Source organism: Balaenoptera borealis, assembly GCF_965194805.1.
Source record: "Balaenoptera borealis genome assembly, contig: HAP1_SCAFFOLD_817, whole genome shotgun sequence".
Taxonomy (NCBI): Eukaryota; Metazoa; Chordata; class Mammalia; order Artiodactyla; family Balaenopteridae; genus Balaenoptera; species Balaenoptera borealis.
Genome location: NW_028123385.1, coordinates 174,641 through 193,220, shown reverse-complemented (window position 1 = coordinate 193,220; position 18,580 = coordinate 174,641). Strand labels below are relative to the sequence as shown.

The 18,580-nt window shown below is 37.1% G+C and overlaps 1 long non-coding RNA gene across 7 annotated transcripts in view; it reads left to right on the top strand.

Annotated features, from left to right (window-relative positions):
- The window catches only part of LOC309621673, a 301,426-nt gene that overhangs the window by 114,449 nt on the left and 168,397 nt on the right, over positions 1-18,580 (top strand). For 2 of the 7 annotated variants that reach the window (XR_014240145.1, XR_014240146.1), the window contains exon 2: positions 10,311-10,446. The exons of the other annotated variants lie outside the window; for them this stretch is intronic. This is a non-coding gene — a long non-coding RNA (uncharacterized lncRNA). The remainder of the gene's footprint in view (positions 1-10,310; positions 10,447-18,580) is intronic. 7 annotated transcript variants of the gene reach the window in all.

Genomic DNA, 18,580 nt, shown 5'->3' with positions numbered 1-18,580 from the left:
TATTACTTTTTACCTGATATGAGAAAGAACACAGCTAAATACAGTTGTACTGGGAGTTTTGTACACGTGTGGAGGGATGAGAGAGAAAGGGTGTCGCTAACAATGGATTCTGACAGCAAGAGGGAGGCAGGAGGTCCTTAAGGACAATCCCTACTATTAGTTAGTGGTGGAGCTGAGGGGGGTCTGTATTCCAGTGATGTTTGTTTTGGTTCTGTTTTTATCCTCATAATTGTGTATCTGAGCAGCAACCCCCTGATTGGTTTTGTATTGGTTATTAATTATTTACTAATTATTAATTACTAATACAACCTCTGTATATATTTTGTAAAATTTATCTATATTTTATAAAACATATTTTATGTTATTTATTAGATAAAACTTTTTGTAATCTTGTAAAAAACATTAGCAAGGGTTAAAATGATCATCCAATTTTTTTTCTCTATAGTAAATATAACAGGGACTTTTGGAAGAAAGAACCATTTTAATGTGTGTAATCTTCCTAAACTGTATATGTGGGAATCCATATGAAAATGCCAGGCTGGCCAAACCTACTAGATACATAAATACATACTCGTTAAAATGTTGAATGATGGTTCAAAATCATGGCTCAGTTTGGAACCATGACTAGAAAGAGCTAGGAGAATGGCAGTTAGATAAATACTTAGTATTTCTAAAGGGATGTGGGACACAGTACCTCTTAAACATGGCATGCCCAAGAGTCACATGAAAAGGAATTGTAGTAAAGGGGTTTTGACTTTTCAATTCTCATTCAAGATTATAAACCAACTCTGGAATCATATGTGAACCATACCTAATCCTTGCTTGTTGCTCAACCTATTGTGTCTAACTCTGAGAAGCAGATTTCAGAGGGACAAAGGGAAAGAAGTTTGCAACACTAGGCCTATGAATTAAGCCCTGCTTAGTTCTCCTCTTTGATTTTACTGTGTACTGATATAGTATACGTCAAAGCATTTTATATAATCTGCACACCAAAGAATTCACACTGAAATGTGGTTATGGCACTAAAACTATCTTGCCAAAAGCCATTCTCCACAGAAGAGGAGTGAATGTGTGTTCCCAAACTTAACTTAAAGTGATAACTTGATAAAATCCTTTGAATATCGGATGTGACTGGTGTGTAAACTAGATAGTGTCCTATTCAAAGATGCTTCAGGGTGTTTCCTGAAATAGATGTACTTATTTGGATTGGCTATATTTTCTGTCACTCCCTGTCTGAATTACAGGAAGCGCCTCATCATTAGGTGACCTGATTTGACCCCAGTTCCTCTCCCACAACTTCTCTATATGGTAGCCAGAATTGTCATTAACAAACAGAAGTTCAGTCTTTTTCTAAATTAGCTCCCATTTCACTCTGAATATAAACCAAACTCTTCAAAATGACTTAAAAGCCCCACATGATTACCCCTCCCTTAGTTCTCAGACATCTCACATCACTGAGATGCAGCGGGAGCTCCGGTTCACCTTCTGCTTCTCCGGTGACACTAGCTTCATAGCTTTCTCCAAACATACCAGACAAGTTCCACATTTAGGATTTTGCTCTGACTCTGAATGGGTCAATTTTCCCCAAATATCTTCATGGGTGAAGTCCCTCACTTCTTCAAATTTTTGGCTCAACTATCACCAAAAGGAGGTCTACCCATACCAGCCTAAGTAAAAGTAGAATCCACCCCCAGGCCCCGCCTACAATTGAAAACCCTTTCCTTGTTCTTTCATTCCATAAGGCTCATGGCCTTTTAATGTAAAATATCATTTATGTGTCCATGTTTATCATTATCTGCTGCCCCATCGCTTCTAGAATATAAGCTCCACAAAGGCAGGCATCTTTGTTTGATTCACTAAAGTATCTTTGGAAAGTGAAATAAAACCTGGCTCATTGTGGGCCATCAATACATTTTTTTTTTTTTAAGTTGAATTAAATGAAAAGGAGACAGGAACAAATCATGTTTTGGCCTACATGTAAATGATAGCATTAAATTGTCAATTGTCCTTGGAAACAATTGGAGAAAAGTTAGAAAATCTTTTTTTTCCCCCCTTTAAAAATCAGCAAATTGTATAGAATTGAGAATTTACCTTGGAGCAATTTAGAATCCATGTGTTGTTTGAATTTTGACTAAGCAATGTCTTTAAGTTCACCAAATTAATCAAGCAAACAAACCTGAGTCTAAATGCAGACTTCCTTACGAAGTACATATTAAATGATCTTACAAGTATAGGAGGGAACTGCTCCCAGGAGTGGGGTTGACCGGTGTCAGAAGCTAATAAAGGTTTGAATATTAAAATAAATAGAATTAAATTAAATTAAGCCTTAATGATCATGAACAATGAAGTAAGTTTCCAATGCTATATATCAGAAAGACCTTCCTAAGAAAAAATGTCATTTGATTAGTTTCAATAAGCTTTATTATGCTCAACAAATCAAGGGATGATCTACTTAATTTTTCATATTAAAAGTTTGCTCTCCAATAGGAGAGCTCAGGAACTGTGGGGTCTATCATATATATTACTTTCCTTAAATTTCCTTTCTCTTGCATGCACTTTTTTAGTAAATTAATGGCAGGGTACAGCTGGATGCTTCTGGAGATGTTAATCTTTGATATCATTGAAGTGTGGACCTAATAAGAAATTAGACCTCTTGACCCAAAATGGGCTTAAGATGTGCATAATTGTAAACATTTGGATGTAATGAGGGGCTGGATTTGGGAGGTGAGCAATAGACCAGAAAGCAGTAAGTATGGCCTTCTGGGGTGAAATAACTGACAAATGATAGATTGGTCTATATTGTGTAACCTAGAGAAAGAGAGCAGAGCAGAGTAACTAGAGCACAGGCTCTGCCTGGAACCAGACAGACTGGATTCAGAGCAAGCTCTAGCATTTATTCAAATTCTGCCCCATAATTTCCTACTGTCTCAGCCTCTGGAGCTGTAATCTCTTCCTCCTTAACTCAGTAAAGTGAGTGGGTCTGCTCACATTCTTCTGCTTCTGAAAATTGTTCCAGCCAGAAAGTTTAGGTGATTGTAGAGCTAATAATGTTTATTTCCTTTCTGCCAAGGAGTATCACATCACGTTCCCAATGTTTTGGAGTCAATAGTTTGATTTTGCCCAGTTCTCCTGTTGTTTGAAGTCAAAAGTTAAGTCTATTCTTTGTTATTTTATCATGGCTTGAAGAGGAATTCTCTTATTTACTTAAATTTCTATATCACCATTTACAACCTAGCCTACCTAGGCTTACAAGAAAAACCTTACTTCTCTCCTCCACTTATGCTACCCTCTTTTATAATCCTGGTAAGGTTGCCTTTGTCAATCCACAAGATTGATGAATTTGAAATGATAAATAATTAAATCCCAATTTTTAAACCATATTTTCTGTTGTAGTGCTCGAATTCATCCAGTCATAATATCTCACCTCTTGATCTCTTACTGATCACTGGTCATAAACTATATTCACCTGAATTTGGCTTGCCTTCCTTCCTTCTTTCTTTCCTTCCTTTATCTTTCTTTTACTAGGGCCGCCTCCAAATGGTTATCATGAAAGCAAGTCAAACTCAACAGTCCAAAATAAAATTCATCAAATTTCTTCATTAAATCAACTTATTTTATGGTGGTTTTTACTTCATTAAATGGCACCAACAGCTATCCTAAGCATCTTCATCTCTTCCAACATCCATTCACTTACCAATTCCAGTCAACTCCACCTCCTAGATAATTTTGGATTCTATATTTACATTCTACCCAAATTGTCACAATTCCAGGTCAGTTATTCCTCTTAACCTGAATGATTGCAATGACATCTTAATCTGTTTGCCTGTCTACTTCCAATCTATATTGCAGTCAAAATTTAAAATTTATTTTTAAATATAAATCTTAAAAATATAAACCATACTTTATTACCTGTTCAGTGAAAACTCTTAATAGTTTCCCATTTCCCTTAGGGAAGGGAAAGCTACTTAACATTTGGCATTTGAACCCTGTTGACATCTGTAACATTGTATTCTCAGCCTTCCCACTGTTGACAGAAATAATAAAAAATCTATAATAATAATAGAGAAATGTTTTATTCCAGCCAAAATGAGGACTACAGCCTGGAAGACAGCCTCTCAGATAGCTGTGAGGAACTTCTCTATAGAAGCATGGTTTTCAGTATAGTTTTATATCTTGTCAGAACAAAAAAAGCAAGGAAGGTACATTCCTTCCAGGTTTAAGGGGGAAAAAAAAAGACAGAATAGTATGTACACAGTGGATCAGTGTGGCCTTGACACCTGGGAAGGGAGTCTTACCATTGAAGGAATAATGGCAATTGCATCCCAGGAATGGAGGCATTTATCTCTATCTTCAAAATAGACGTTCTTTACTTCTGGACAATGCACCCTTTAATGGTTAAAGCCAAAATGACTTCCCTGTACCTTAATAGGTGAAATTTTCTTTCATCATTTCCATGTTTTGATTGCAAATCTTTTGATACAAAGCTTTGATGATCAAAATATTTGTTCCTCGATGCCAGGGTGGTACTACCTGCCTGCAGTGGGTGCATCGTGTCCCTCAGTGACAGGCTTTTTCATACATATATATATATGTATTTTTTCCTAGTTATCCATTTTGGGGGGAAAACTAATCAGATATAGTGAACAAGCACAGAGGTATATGCTGACAGGGAAACATTTTATAGGCTACACATATTATCAGTGATGTCAAACTGTTGAACAAACATTGTATTTGTACTTTCAGCAGTAGATTTAAAGCAAGCGTGATACATGTCATGCGTAGATTTATAACTAGGAAAAGAATAGTGATACCTACTATGACAATGATAAGCATCTGTAAAGCAGAGTGGGAAAAAATTCTTATTTCTGAGATGAGCCAACTGAACAGATCACTTAGAGTCAGTTTGCCTTACATCTTGTAACCATTTTATCTTTTGGGAATGTTTTTCTAGGTATATCTCTTCTGCAGAGGTATTGATATAAGGGCAACAAGTAGTGTGAGCAGTAGCACAAATACTTCCTTGTTTAGCCAGTGGAAAATCTAAGGCAACCCTGTTATCTTATACTTTTTGTCTGTTCTGAAATGATTTTTAGAGAGCCCTCAGCTATTTGATGGTAGCTGATAGATTTCTGATCATATCTCTGTTTACATATACTCTTGCACTAGGAACCAAGATTCCCAAAAGACTTTGCTACCAAGTATCTTGATATCCTGCTAACATGGATTTATTGCCTCTGTAATAAAGAGAGAAAGAAGGTTCTTCTATTTCCATATGTATAGACAATGGGATAACATAATATCCTAATAAACATAAACCTTCTATTTGCCAGCTATTAAGATATTTCTGTGCACATCCTTGAGAAGGTGGGTCAATTCCAATACTAAGACAAAACCTGGGGGAGCACAAGTGATTCCTCCCAGAGTGCTCTCATTGATAGTCTCATTAACTGGAAGTTTAGTTAACACAATGTTAACCCATGAATCATTTTTCTTGCAGGCTTTCCAAAAGCCATCTGTACTGTATTTAACATATGGGAGTTACTGGCATAACTTACTCATGTTTTTTCTCTTTAAGACATTTGTTCATCAAGTAAGAGATGGGGCAAAGGAGCCTTGGGGTAATCTGTGCTCAGTCTCTAAGAACTGAGGATAGTATCAGACAAGGGATGGATCCATTAATATGTTGAAGAATTTGAACCTGAAGGCCAGACAGAGGTTAGTCTAGTTGAGTGGTAATTTTAGGAACATCTGAAAAGTCGGTGACAGAAATTATGAAGGGCTTATATCAGTATTTTTATTGACTGAGGAATTTGATGAGAGATCCAACCAATCGGTTAGATTGCCCGCAGTAGCTATACTTTGTGACAACTTTACCAGATAATTTTCTTTCCATAATGAGCATTGAGGCAAAAGTATAGCTAGAAGTAAAACAATAACTTTCATTTTAAAAAAAATAACTTTCAATTTTCATAGTGAGACAGATGTTTAGAAACCAGTTCATTTGAACTAGTAGGATGGGTCATACAGTCCTGGTTCTGATTCTTGGGTCAGCTGTCTACCACTGCTGTCATCTTTTCCTCCTGGTGTGGGTGTTCTTTCTCCTCTGTTTGAGCACTGACTTAAGTCTGAGGTCAGCATTCCTCTCTACAGACCAGTCCAATGCAAAAACCCTTTTTGAAATGAGGGATGTGAATCCATCAGTCTATGGCTTTTAATTTGGCAGTGCATGGATTAGTTAATAATACCTAATAAGGTCCTTTCTGACATGGCTACAAAAAGTCTTTGATTTGATGTGTTTTCTAATTAACAAAATCTCCAGATTGTAATCCATGATCCTCAAGGTCTTTGTTTCTGGGGAGCTCACTGTGAAAGGAATTAGCTACCAACTTTGCATTTCTTTTAAGTGCCTCAATAAGACCCTGACAACAATGTAATATATCTCCCTTGAGTAAGGTTTGTGCACATATTCCCTCATCTAATTACATAGGGTGTCCTGTTAGTATTTCAAAAGGAGACAGCTGATGTTTAGCAAAATGTATAGACCTAAGTTTGAGAAGCACTAGCAGAAGAGCTTTTGCCCATGAGAGATTAAATGCTTCTGAAGGTTTTGCCAATTGAGTTTTGATAGTGACATTAATTCTTTCCACCAGTCCCAAAGATTGGGGGTGATAAGTGCAGTGAAAATGCTGCATTATTGGCCATATGTCACAAATAGATTTAATTATTTGTCCAGTAAAATAATTTCCCTGGTAACTGTGTAACTTGGAAGGAATTCCCCAAACAAGAATTATCCTTTCAAATAGCAATTTAACCTTATAGCCATTGCTCTTCTTCAAGGAAAAGCTTCAACTCAGTGTGAAAACATACAGATCATTACCAAGATATATTTATATTCTTGAGACGGTGACATTCAGACAAAGTCCGATTGCTATACCTCGAAGGGACCCTTAGGAAGAGAAAGTGGCCTTGTGACCCATGAAGTGATTTTCTGGGATTATATTTAGGGTAGATACTAAAACAAGCATATACTTTATGAGCCATCGTGGGAGAAATTTTCCAAACATACTGTTTTCCCCATAAAACCATTTTCTCAGGTGTCCAATGAGTTAAAGAATGTACATGCTGGGGTAATGGCATTTGAGCTCCAACAGGCACTATAGTTTGTTTGTTTGTTTAATTATTTCCAAATTATATTTGTGTGACAGGTCCAAAATTCCCCCTTATTGTTGTCCTATTTATTTCTCTTCTTCAATGGCATATTTCTTGAGCCGGCAGATGGAAATATTTCACTGGGTTGGCAGGGTTAGCAGAGAGCGCTGACCATTCTCAAGGCTAGACAGAATGGGTATTGAAAGCTACCTGTTTGGCTGCCTCATCAATAAGCTGATTTCCTTTAGCTTCCATACTGTCAGATTTGGAATGCACTGGTATTTTAATAATTGCCAACTGTTTTGGTAGTTGTATACCACTTAATAGTCCTGCAACCTGTTTTCCATTTTTTAATATTTTTTAATAAGCTTTCCTGATTATAGCATCAAGCTTTAATAAACCCTTGATGTTTCCGTAGCATTCCAAAGTCATGTGCCACTTCAAAGGCATAATGACTGTCAGCATAAACATTTGCTACCTGACCTTTAGCTCGTTGATGAGTTGATGAGCTCAAGTTAAAGCAATTAATTCTGCTTGTGCTGACTTTGTTTTTTGGTAAAAAAGAACTTTCAGTTATGTCCATTGTGGATGTTTCTGCATATCCATCTTGGTAATGCCCTCAATCATTTTTTAAGTAGGACCCATCTGTAAACCAAAGTAGACCAGCATTATCAATAGAATTTTCTTGTAAATTATTCCTAGGAGTAAGAAGATAATCTGTTTCTAAAATGCAGCTGTGGTCATTTTCTTCTTGTGGTTCTGGAAGCAAAGTTGCAGGGTTAACGTTATTTTTGTGACATACAACAATTGTAAAATAATAACTAAAATTATGACTAATAACATTAAACCAGAATATATCCAAATTTTAGCAATTTCATATAATCTCTACAACATATGTTTATATCATTTACCCATACTATATAACCTAAGAAGATTTACCATCACTCATTTGACAGTGTTTCCCATGTGATTTAACATACCCAATAAGCCTAACTAAGTTTACTTTTTTAACTTTGTATTTTATATTGGAGTATAGTTGATTAACAATGTTGTGATAGTTTCAGGTGTACAGCAAAGTGATTCAGTTATACATATACATGTATCTATCCTTTTTCAAATTCTTTTCCCATTTAGTTTGTTACATAATATTGAGCAGAGTTCCCTGTGCTATACAGTAGGTCCTTGTTGGTTACTAATATTGGAATGGATTTAATTAAGTTTAATTTCTATCTTTGAGATGCTTCAGGTGCCTTCTGAAGCATCCCAAAGTTACCTAAAGGTCAAAAAACCTTCATTTAGAATTTGATTTGAGGAAGTTTGTCAAAGACATCAAAAGGTTTTAAAAACACTTGGCTAAGTAGGATCATAAGTCAGTATGAAACAATACTTATGCACTCAACCAAAGTGACAATAAATGATTTCAAGGGCAAATACAGAAAGTTACAACAGACTGCTTAAAAAGTAAAGAAACTTTACAATTTGTTATCAAAAGCAGATCAATACCTCAAGAAAACTCTGTCACCTAACAGAGAGAAAATCTAATTCAAACTTTGCACCAACTGACTTTTAATATCAAAATTCACTTAATTAAATCCATTCCAATATTAGTCAGTCCCGAGAACTCTTTTCTCAGGGTTCCTTTTCCACACACCTTCTACAACTTTCTATAGCCACATTAGTTTGTCACTTATTTTCTTTTGAATTTGGAAATAACCAGCTTTGGGACAAAATTACTTTATTTTCCCTCACCAAAAATACATTTCCATTCCTCATACCATCTTTTATGGAAAACACACACCCTACTTTCCTTTCATGGAAATATTTCTCTTATTATCTTTAGTAGTTCCAATCACATTCATTAGTCAGAATTCTTAACCCTTGAAACCCCAATCTCTAGCAAAAACCAAGAAGCAAGCAATTGTGAACTGTCTGTCATACCAGCATTTCCTGATTGGTAAATTTATAAGTATATTCCATAACCTCTAGAAACATACATTTTCTAACAACATAATTACTTTCCTCAATGTGGTACAAGATGTGTGTCCAATAAACCAAAGCATCTTTAGTTTTTCTTTAATAAGACAAAATAGGTAAACTTTGACTTACTTAGCAATTAATGTTTCAATATTTCATCTAATTTGAAAATGATCTGGATATTCAATGAATCCCTATCATTTAACTTAACATAGCAAAGCTAAAATTTCAAGTTATCAAAAAGATTTGGAGAAACTAATTGAAGTAGCCATACCATAAAACATAATTATTCTTAGAGTTCATCTGAAAGCTTTTATCTCATTTATATTACTTAATTTACAAATAAATCATTATACCCAATTTTGGCTTTCTTGCTGACAAATCTGTAACAGAGATGATGTGAACTTATTTGACGTTTAGTAAACTTAGGTACAATAAAAGTTTTATACTTCAGGTTGTTAACTGTGAAGATAGACCTATTTAATTAAACCAGTAAATGTAAACTTGTTTTCATTCATTAAAGAATAATCTTAGATCACCTGATCCTTTAAAAAATTCAGTTTGGTTTCCATTACATTTAGAAATACTTAATTTTTAAGCACTTATTTTAAGTCAATTAAATAGAGCTCTTTTACAAACTAATTTTGATAAGATCATTTGAAGGTAATGATATATCATGTCTCTAATGTACGCACAGACATGTAAACAGACACAAGCAGAGATCTCATAGCTTCATTTTAAAACTTAGTCGTGAATCAGGTATTACAATGTAAACTCACTAGTTTGTAAATAAAAGTTGGAATAAGTTAAATTTACTTGCTTGAGGTTAAAAATGCCTCTTTCCCACCCCCCACCCCCCTTTGTTTTTTTCAGTTTTGGGTTCTACTGATTGAGCAAAGGATGTAGTCTCAGGCAATGTGGTCTGTGTTTACGTTTCAAGGACATAATAAGAGTTATAACCTTAAGCTTTCTCCTAGGAGTACTTTTGTTCCCTTAGGGTCAGAATTTTGAAAAGATATTTCATCAAGCCAGCTTTTTTTTTTTCCTAGCTGTGTATGCAAAAAAAAAAAAAAACAGTTTAGGAATGTCAAAAGAGCCCCATCTTGGCCAATTAAGAGTTAAGTTGGGCCCCCGGCGTCCAGAGCGTGCACGCAGGGCACGCACGGCCGGCGGGACCGGTGCTCCAGGCCGTTGGTCTCCCCGCCCGGATCGCGCAGTATCGCGAGCGTTGGGAGTGAACACCCCGCATGGAGATCCAGGCGTGTTCGCCGCGGAGGCGCCGTTATCCCGGACCAGGCGGACCCGAGCGTGAGGCCGCCGCAGGTACGTCAGGCGGCCGGCTCCCAGGAGCCGCCGCTTCTCTGTACCCGCGGGGCCGTCCGTGCTCTCCGGCGTGCCCGGCGTGCTCAAGGCCCTGAGGGCGCGGGTCTGCGCTGGCGGGGGCGGCGGGCGGCGGCGTGGCCTCGTTGCGCCCCGGGAACCGCGGGGCGCCGACTGGGCGGTGCGAGGGCGACGGTGCGGGGCGCGGGGAGGACGGGCGGCTTGACGCTCCGGTGCACTGCATGCCTGCCCGTGGGAGCCTCGCGGTCCCCTCTGCTCGCCCCAGACCGGCCCGGCTCCCGGCTGGTGTCCCCGCGTGGCCCTCTTTGCGTGTTGACACGCTTCGGTAGCTTGCTCCATTTCACCGTTTTCTTTATCTGAAATACACTTTAACGGAGTCAAACCATATGCCTGGCTCTGGCCCTGGCCCTGGCCCTCCGCCTCCGAACAGACCGCAGTTCTCGGTCTGCTCCCAGAGGGAGCTGGTATCAGATCTTAAGGGACCTCGGTTCTCTGCCCCGTCTCGGTCTGTACGCACTGCTCCACTGATTTTTCAAAAATGCGGGGTAAGAAGCTCGTCGGCAAGTTGGGTCCGGGAGGCTCTGGTTGACTCTCAGAACCAGAATGCCTTTCAGACCTGTAGGATCTTAAAATCTTGCCTTGCCCTGTCCTGAATGTGCTGCCTGAGACTGTTATACACCGTCTACATATGTTCATTAAGATGTGTACCCCTTGTTTGGGTTAGATCTCCTGAGACTTTTGGCCTGTTTGCCTATGCAGATTAAGTTAAATATTTACAAGTTACTTTAGATTCTGAAGGACACTTCCAAGTGTCCTTTGAGAGTGGCTTAAGATTTGAGTTGAACTGGAGAATTTCGTTTCCTGTGGCCCTTTAGTCTTGATTGTGCTGGTAAGTAGCGCTCTCACTTAAAGGTCTCAGTCTGCCTGAGTATAAAAATGAGGGGTTTGGAGAACAGTGACTCTTCCCACCCTTTAATCTGCAGCACCCATTTTATATATATATTTTTTAACGTGAGAGCTTTGTTAAGGTAAAGTTACATACCATAAAATTCACCTGCTTTAAGTGTACTTATTCAGTATTTGTTGGTAGTTGTTGTTTTAGTAAATTTGCAGAGTTCTGCAACCACCATGACCCATTTTAAGATGACATCCCCAAAAGATGGCTGGTGCCCATCTGCAGTAACTGCCTGTTTCTAAGCCCAGCTCCAGGCAACCACTAATCTGTTTTCTGTCTCCTTAGATTTGTCTTTTCTGAATATTTCGTGTATTCAGGTGAGATCGTATGTGGCCATTGTGTCTGGCTTCTTTTGTTTCGCATACTCTTTTCAAAGTTCATGTACATTGTACCCTGTATCAGTAAGTCATTCCTTTTTTTTTAGTTGAAGTAGAGTTGATTTACAATGTTGTATTGGTTTCAGGTGCACAGCAGAGTGATTCATTTATACATATATATTCTTTTTCAGGTTCCTTTCCATTACAGGTTATTCCAGGATATTGAGTATAGTTCCCTGTGCTATACAATGGGTCCTTGTTTATCTATTTTATATATAGTAGAGTGTATCTGATAATCCTAAACTCCTAGTTTGTGCCTTCCCCCAATACTTCATTCTTCATTCCTTCTTATGGCCCAATAATATCCCAGTGTATGGATATAACACATTTTGTTTATCCATTCATGCAGGACACTTTTTTTTGGGGGGGGGGCTGTGTGGCATGTGGGATCTTAGTTCCCCGACCAGGGATCTTACCCGAGCCCCGTGCAGTGGAAGTGTGGAGTCTTAACCACTGGACGGCCAGGGCAGTCCCCTGGACACTTTTCTCAAATAAAATGTTACGTTTCCATGTATGATGCAGATGGCCAGAGCCCTTTTTGTTAGAGGTGGCGGCAGGGGTGGCGGGTGGGACCCTTGCCCATAAGCTGTCTCCGTTGTGCTCCCCAAGTATCCCTAAAAAAAAAAAAAAAAAAAGGAGTTAAGTTATCTTTTGTTGTATCTTCCTATTTTGTCAAATACTTGTAATTATCAGCTCCGTATCGTACATGAGGCTACCTGGAGTTCCAGTGGGTGGCTGCCCGCCCAGAAGCTGGTCAGATTTAGAAGCACAATTTCCCATTATCTTTTAGTTTCATTTTATTTTAAAGTCTGAACAATTTCTGAGGACAATGTAGTGGGTCAGAAGTATGCTGCTTGCCAGCTTAGCTCCTCAAGGGGTCACCCTTGACTCAGTTCAGCTCTTTTGTGTCTCAGTTTCTCCTGCCAGGAGTCTAAAACCACCCTGGGGGTTCAGAGCAGTGGATGGCCAGTCCTTGTGTGTGTGTGTCCCAGGACAGGCCATAAATTACTTAAAGTGTCATGATGAGGTTCCCTGTGGAACTACTACACATCACTAGGATCAAGCCTCAGACACTTCTGCTAGGTTCCTAGTTATCTTAGAATGCCTTGTGGCTGGAAGGAGCTAGTGTCCCTTTTCTTTAGAACTAAAGAGATTTAGTCTCTCATTTTGCTATCAAACAGTTTTTTCAGACCATAAATATACAAATTTTTCCAATTTTAAGCCAGATTTTAAAGGTCAGCCAACCCAGTTTACTCCAAAGTTCCTTTTAGGCTTTTCCTGCCTAGAAATTCTCCTAAGTCCCAGCCTAGGAACTTCCTCTTAGGTCTCTTTTACCTAGGAAAGGTAACGGTATACCCTTAAGACTCCAAGTCTTAAGATAACAGCTCAAATAAAAATTATGGACCATCTGCTTAAGATAATGAGGTCCTGATATCAGAAAGAATTTACCAAAGCACCTGAAGAGTGCTGTGAAGCTGGGGGGCGGGAGTGGTGTAGTGCTCAAGGGACCCATGCTTCTTAGTACAGGGTGCCCGTCCAAAGTAGACCCCAAGTGACCTCAGGTAGGTTTTTTTGACATCCTGCTGACTACATCGAGCAATGTTGATAAAAACAATCAATAAAAAAATTCTAATAAGAATAGAGAAGAATTTTATTAGAGCCAAACTGAGGACTATAGTCTGGGAGACAGCCACTCAGATAGCTCTGAGGAACTACTTTGGAGAATTATGGTTTTCAGCACAGTTTTATAGTGTAGCCATGGCACCTGGGAAGGGAGCCTTATCATTGAAGGAGTAAATATTGGGATCCCAGGAATGGAAGTGTTTATCCCTATCTTCAAAACATACATTCTTTACTTCTGGACAATGTACCATTTTCTTTCATGATTAAAGCAAATGTATAATGTGTGTTTGATAGACCATGAGACAGACTGTTCTAGTTAGCATAAAGTTCAAGCCAAATCATGTATAAGCCAGAATTACCCTAATATGTGAAAATTTCTTCCATCACAACTAATCCTATTTTTCTCTGGTTAGTCTAGTATACGTTAAGCTTTGGCATCTATGGACTAACTTATAATTAGCTTATAGCGCACACATAGACAGGCAGTATTGTGAATAAGGAACAGACTACTTAAGAAATGCCAAAACATGAGACTTATTTGGTCAACAACTGACATTTTTTTAAGTTGGAATTTATGGCTGTTTATCTTCTATTCCTTGGATCTGTTCACTCAAATTGTTGTGGAATTATTCTTGGTTTTTGTGACAAAGGACCCTTCAAATACAGATGTTATCTGCGCTCTTTTCTTGATTTCTTGGATACATATGGTTAATTAAGCTTCCACTTTAGCTTTGAGACATTAATTTTCTTTCATCTCCATGCTTATCCGTATTTATCTTACGAGCCAAGAGACAATTTGAGTTCTTCTGCAACTCCCAAAACTAATGAAAATGTGCACATTTTATTCATGTCTGTCACTACTGCAGTTTGCTCATTCATTCAGTAAATGTTGATTGGGTGTTTTCTATCTACCAAACATTATTACAGGTGCTGGGAAGAGAACAATAAATGATTCTAACTTTCTAATGTCTTTGAGTATGCACTGGAAGAGTGAGATATGCAATGAACAAATAAGCAAAAATATATTTTTTCAGATAATAAAAAATACAATGAAAAAAAAATAAGACTAATACAAATTTAGATAAGATGGCCTGTCTGGGGGAGTCTCTGAAGATTTGAGATATGAGTGAAAACCACCCACTACACATCATGCATTTAACTAACATGTCAACATGAATCTCTTTTTTCTCTATTTCTTTCCACTTAAATCTCTCTATACAACTCTTAGATACAACCTGCACATGACTGTAATCCTTTCCATTTTCCTTTTAAGAACTTCTTTGATTAATAATTCTGAAAAAAATAACATAATGAGATTTCTGCTAGATTAAGAATTTTCTATGTACTACCCATTTCTGGAGAACTGCCCTAATTGGCTTTTAATTCATTAAGCTCTGCCATGAAGAAAATTTCTGCAAATACCTGTTCATCAGCATAATTCTTTATATCTTTTCTTTACCTAACTCTCATATACATATATACATATATATATATATGTTTTAGACAAAAAATAAAAGAAAAACATATTGTAATATCTCTAATATCCTAAGATACACAACATCTAACATTCATTTACACATGATCTGTGTAATCTGTTGAACCAACATTTTTAAAAAGTCACAGAAGGTAGGAATTAGGAAAAAAAAAAAGCTACTGGAAATCACAAATGCAAGCAGAAAATTAACATTTATATTATCTCTGTGTTCCAAAAAGCATTCATAAGACTTGTCCTATTTTAATTATTTTTCTTAGTGTTTTGCTGTTCTCCACATGGGTACAAAGACATTCTATTCAGTTTACCTTTCACAAAACACAAAGGGATTCTAGGTGTTAAATAATTCACAGTGAAGCCTGGAGCTCACAGCTGTACTACCAGAAGCCTTGCCAAAAACAGATATGGTCATTTTTGAAATCAGAAATCAATCTTATTGGGTTTTCTCCAGCAGATAGTAGTCACAGCATTTAGATGTGTTCCTGTGGCACAGATTAGTATGTTAAAATATATATTTTACCGTTGGATGGCTCCATCCTATTGCAGCAGAACTGGTGCTAAGTAAGCAAAATTGAAAAATAGGAGAGGCTGTACCTCGTGATTACATCTAATGGCCTTTTGGGGGCTCTCTTTTGAAAACCACAGTCTTTTGGAAGGAGGCTTTCTCAGCATCTTTGTTGGTAGATTGCTGCCTCCTTGATTAACAATGTTAACTACTTCATGAGGCCAAGACAGGTAAGGACCAAATATGGCCATTAAATTTGAAAATAAAGATATCTCTGGTGATATTTTCCAAAGTATATTTGATGAAATGAGGGAAATAAAATTAACCTGAGGAAAATTAAGATGAGAATATGTACAGAGAAGTATTGCATGGAAGTAAGGCTATGATTATATTAAGTTTTTTAAAGCAAGAACAGATCTTAATGGTGAGATTTATAAGCAAGCTAAGAGGGATGTGGTCACTGTGAATAGATGGTAAATGAGATACTTCGGGAAGTTGGGACACTAAAACATTTCAAAAGTTAGATTGCAGCTGTGGCTGGCCACAGTAACAATTTCCACAGTAACCTGAGTAAAACAATTATTTCCATAGTGCAAGAATATAAAAAATAATTACATTCAGCTAATTAATTTTCAAATTAATTATTAATTTTCAAATTAATTTTCCTGATAAATGAATATTGGTGTAACTATGTGTTCAAATAATATTTGCATATAGCACAGAGACTAATAATGCCAGTATATCAGAAAAACTTACAAATAAGAATTTCTAAAACTTGAATATATGATAGTCTACATAATTTTTTCCTCAAATGTAGTTTAACTAACAGATTGGTGACTAAACATATTGTTTTCATTTATGTCCAAGGCTCAGTGAAAAACAACAAAAACAAAAGGTCTCATTCTGAGGAAATCAGTGGGAAAAAGTGTTAGCATGCAAGCAAATGAGACATAGTATTTTTAATAGAGTTTTACTACCATATCCCTGAGGAGACACTCTTGAAACAGTAGTAAACTGATAAAACTAATATGTTACTTGCTGAATTCCTGCTTTCAGACCTGAAATAGGTAAACCTTGCTGTAGGCTCCAGTAGTCACTCTACTAAAACAAAAAAGTCAATTTTGTAAAACTACAGCACTCCAGGTCAGTGAGAACTAACACAATTCGCAAATTTGATAAGATTGGGCTGAGTTATATGATTTCATAGGCTGGAGATTTTGAGAATCACAGGTTATGGGAGAAAGTGATTAGTGAGCATAACTTAGAATTAATTTTCTCCCAAAGAAGGGTGAAATATATTGGAAAAATACTTGTACAAGTTGTTAAATATTTTATAAGTTATATATCAAAGGGCGTAGTTAGAGAAGCAGATGAATATATTAATAAACTTAAGATTTGACGAGCATGCATTTTTCCCATGTCTCATATGGTACCACGAATATGGTATTTAATTTTTCTCTACAACAATGCAACTATTTGGGAAATTGCTCTAATTATATCAGATATCCTCAAAGAGATATGTTAAACTTGTTTCTAAAGTTTTCCCTGAATAATTTGAAGAAGAAAATCTAAAAGACAGATGCAAATATGGTGATTTAAAATCAAAGCAAATATTGAGTAGTGATTATGATTTATGGCAAAAGCCATTGTCCATGGGACTATAAGTAATTTGTTTCTGTCCTCAAGGATTTTACTAACTACTAGTCTTAGATTATCAGGCTGTTGATCACCTATGTCCCTCATCTTTTTTTGTGCATCTTGTATTCCTAATGTTTTCAATTGAATAAAGTTTCGAAAGCATAATTCTTCAGGTCAAGAAGATAGATTGAGATTAAATATTGAGTGATGATCTTCCCATAGTATAAAGTACACAAGAAATTACTACAAAATCTAATCCTATGGATGCATTTGTCAGTTGAACCAGGGTTATTCATTTATATTCAACACGTTATAAATTTTTATGAATAAAAAATGCTATGCTCCTAAAATGGGACATTGTGCCTTTAAATTAATGTTACAGAATAAAGTTCCCTGTCATCTTAAAAGAAACAGAAGTTTCCAAATCAGTTTATGTAGTAGGAACTAATTTTACTATCAGATGCATCAAATAAAGATTAAGTGGTTATTCAGTGATAGGAGGTACAACACATTTAGAAAAATTTCATGAAATAACAAGCATTAAAAAAATCTAAATCCATAAGATCATTTTTTAAAAGAAGACAGAAATAGTCTTCCTTAGAGTTTGAAGCGTTTATAGATAATAGGGGAAAAAAGAGTTATGGATCCAAGAAGATGGAAAAACAAAACAAACAAAACAATGACCAAAAAAGCAAATCACATCCCAGCTAAGGAGGTGAAGACTGTTGTGGATGTCAGAGACATTCAGAAGAGCTCTGAGGTGATGACAACAGTCTTACAAAGTAGGTGGGGCCCTCTGTACAGCTCAGCTCAGGGTGGTTAATCGTGGAACTGCATTAGGTCCACCTGTCAGTCACATCTGCTCTCTCTCCTGCTTCAACACTCAGGGTGCTCACAGGCCAAGGCAGGGCAGACCACTGTTGGGCTATGTGGAAGCTGCAGCTCTCCCAAAACTGTATATGATTTCCTTTTCTGTGCAAAAGCTTTTAAGTTTCATTAGATCCCATTTGTTTATTTTGTTTCTTTTTCCATTTCTCTAGGAGGTGGGTCAAAAAGGATCTTGCTATGATTTATGTCATAGAGCGTTCTGCCTATGTTATCCTCTAAGAGTTTGAGAGTGTCTGGCCTTACATTTAGGTCTTTAATCCATTTTGAGTTTATTTTTGTGCATGGTGTTAGGAAGTGTTCTAATTTCATTCTTTTACATGTAGCTGTGCAGTTATTCCAGCACCACTTATTGAAGAGGCTGTCTATTCTCCATTATATATTCCTGCCTTCTTTATCGAAGAGAAGGTGACCATATGTGCATGGGTTTATCTCTGGGCTTTCTATCCTGTTGCATTGATCTATATTTCTGTTTTTCTGCCAGTACCATACTGGCTTGATTACTGTAGGTTTGTAGTATGGTCTGAAGTTAGGGAACCCGATTCCTCCAGCTCCATTTTTCCTTCTCAAGATTGCTTTGGCTGTTCGGGGTCTATTTTGTTTCCATACAAATTGTGAAATGTATGGTTCTAATTCTGTGA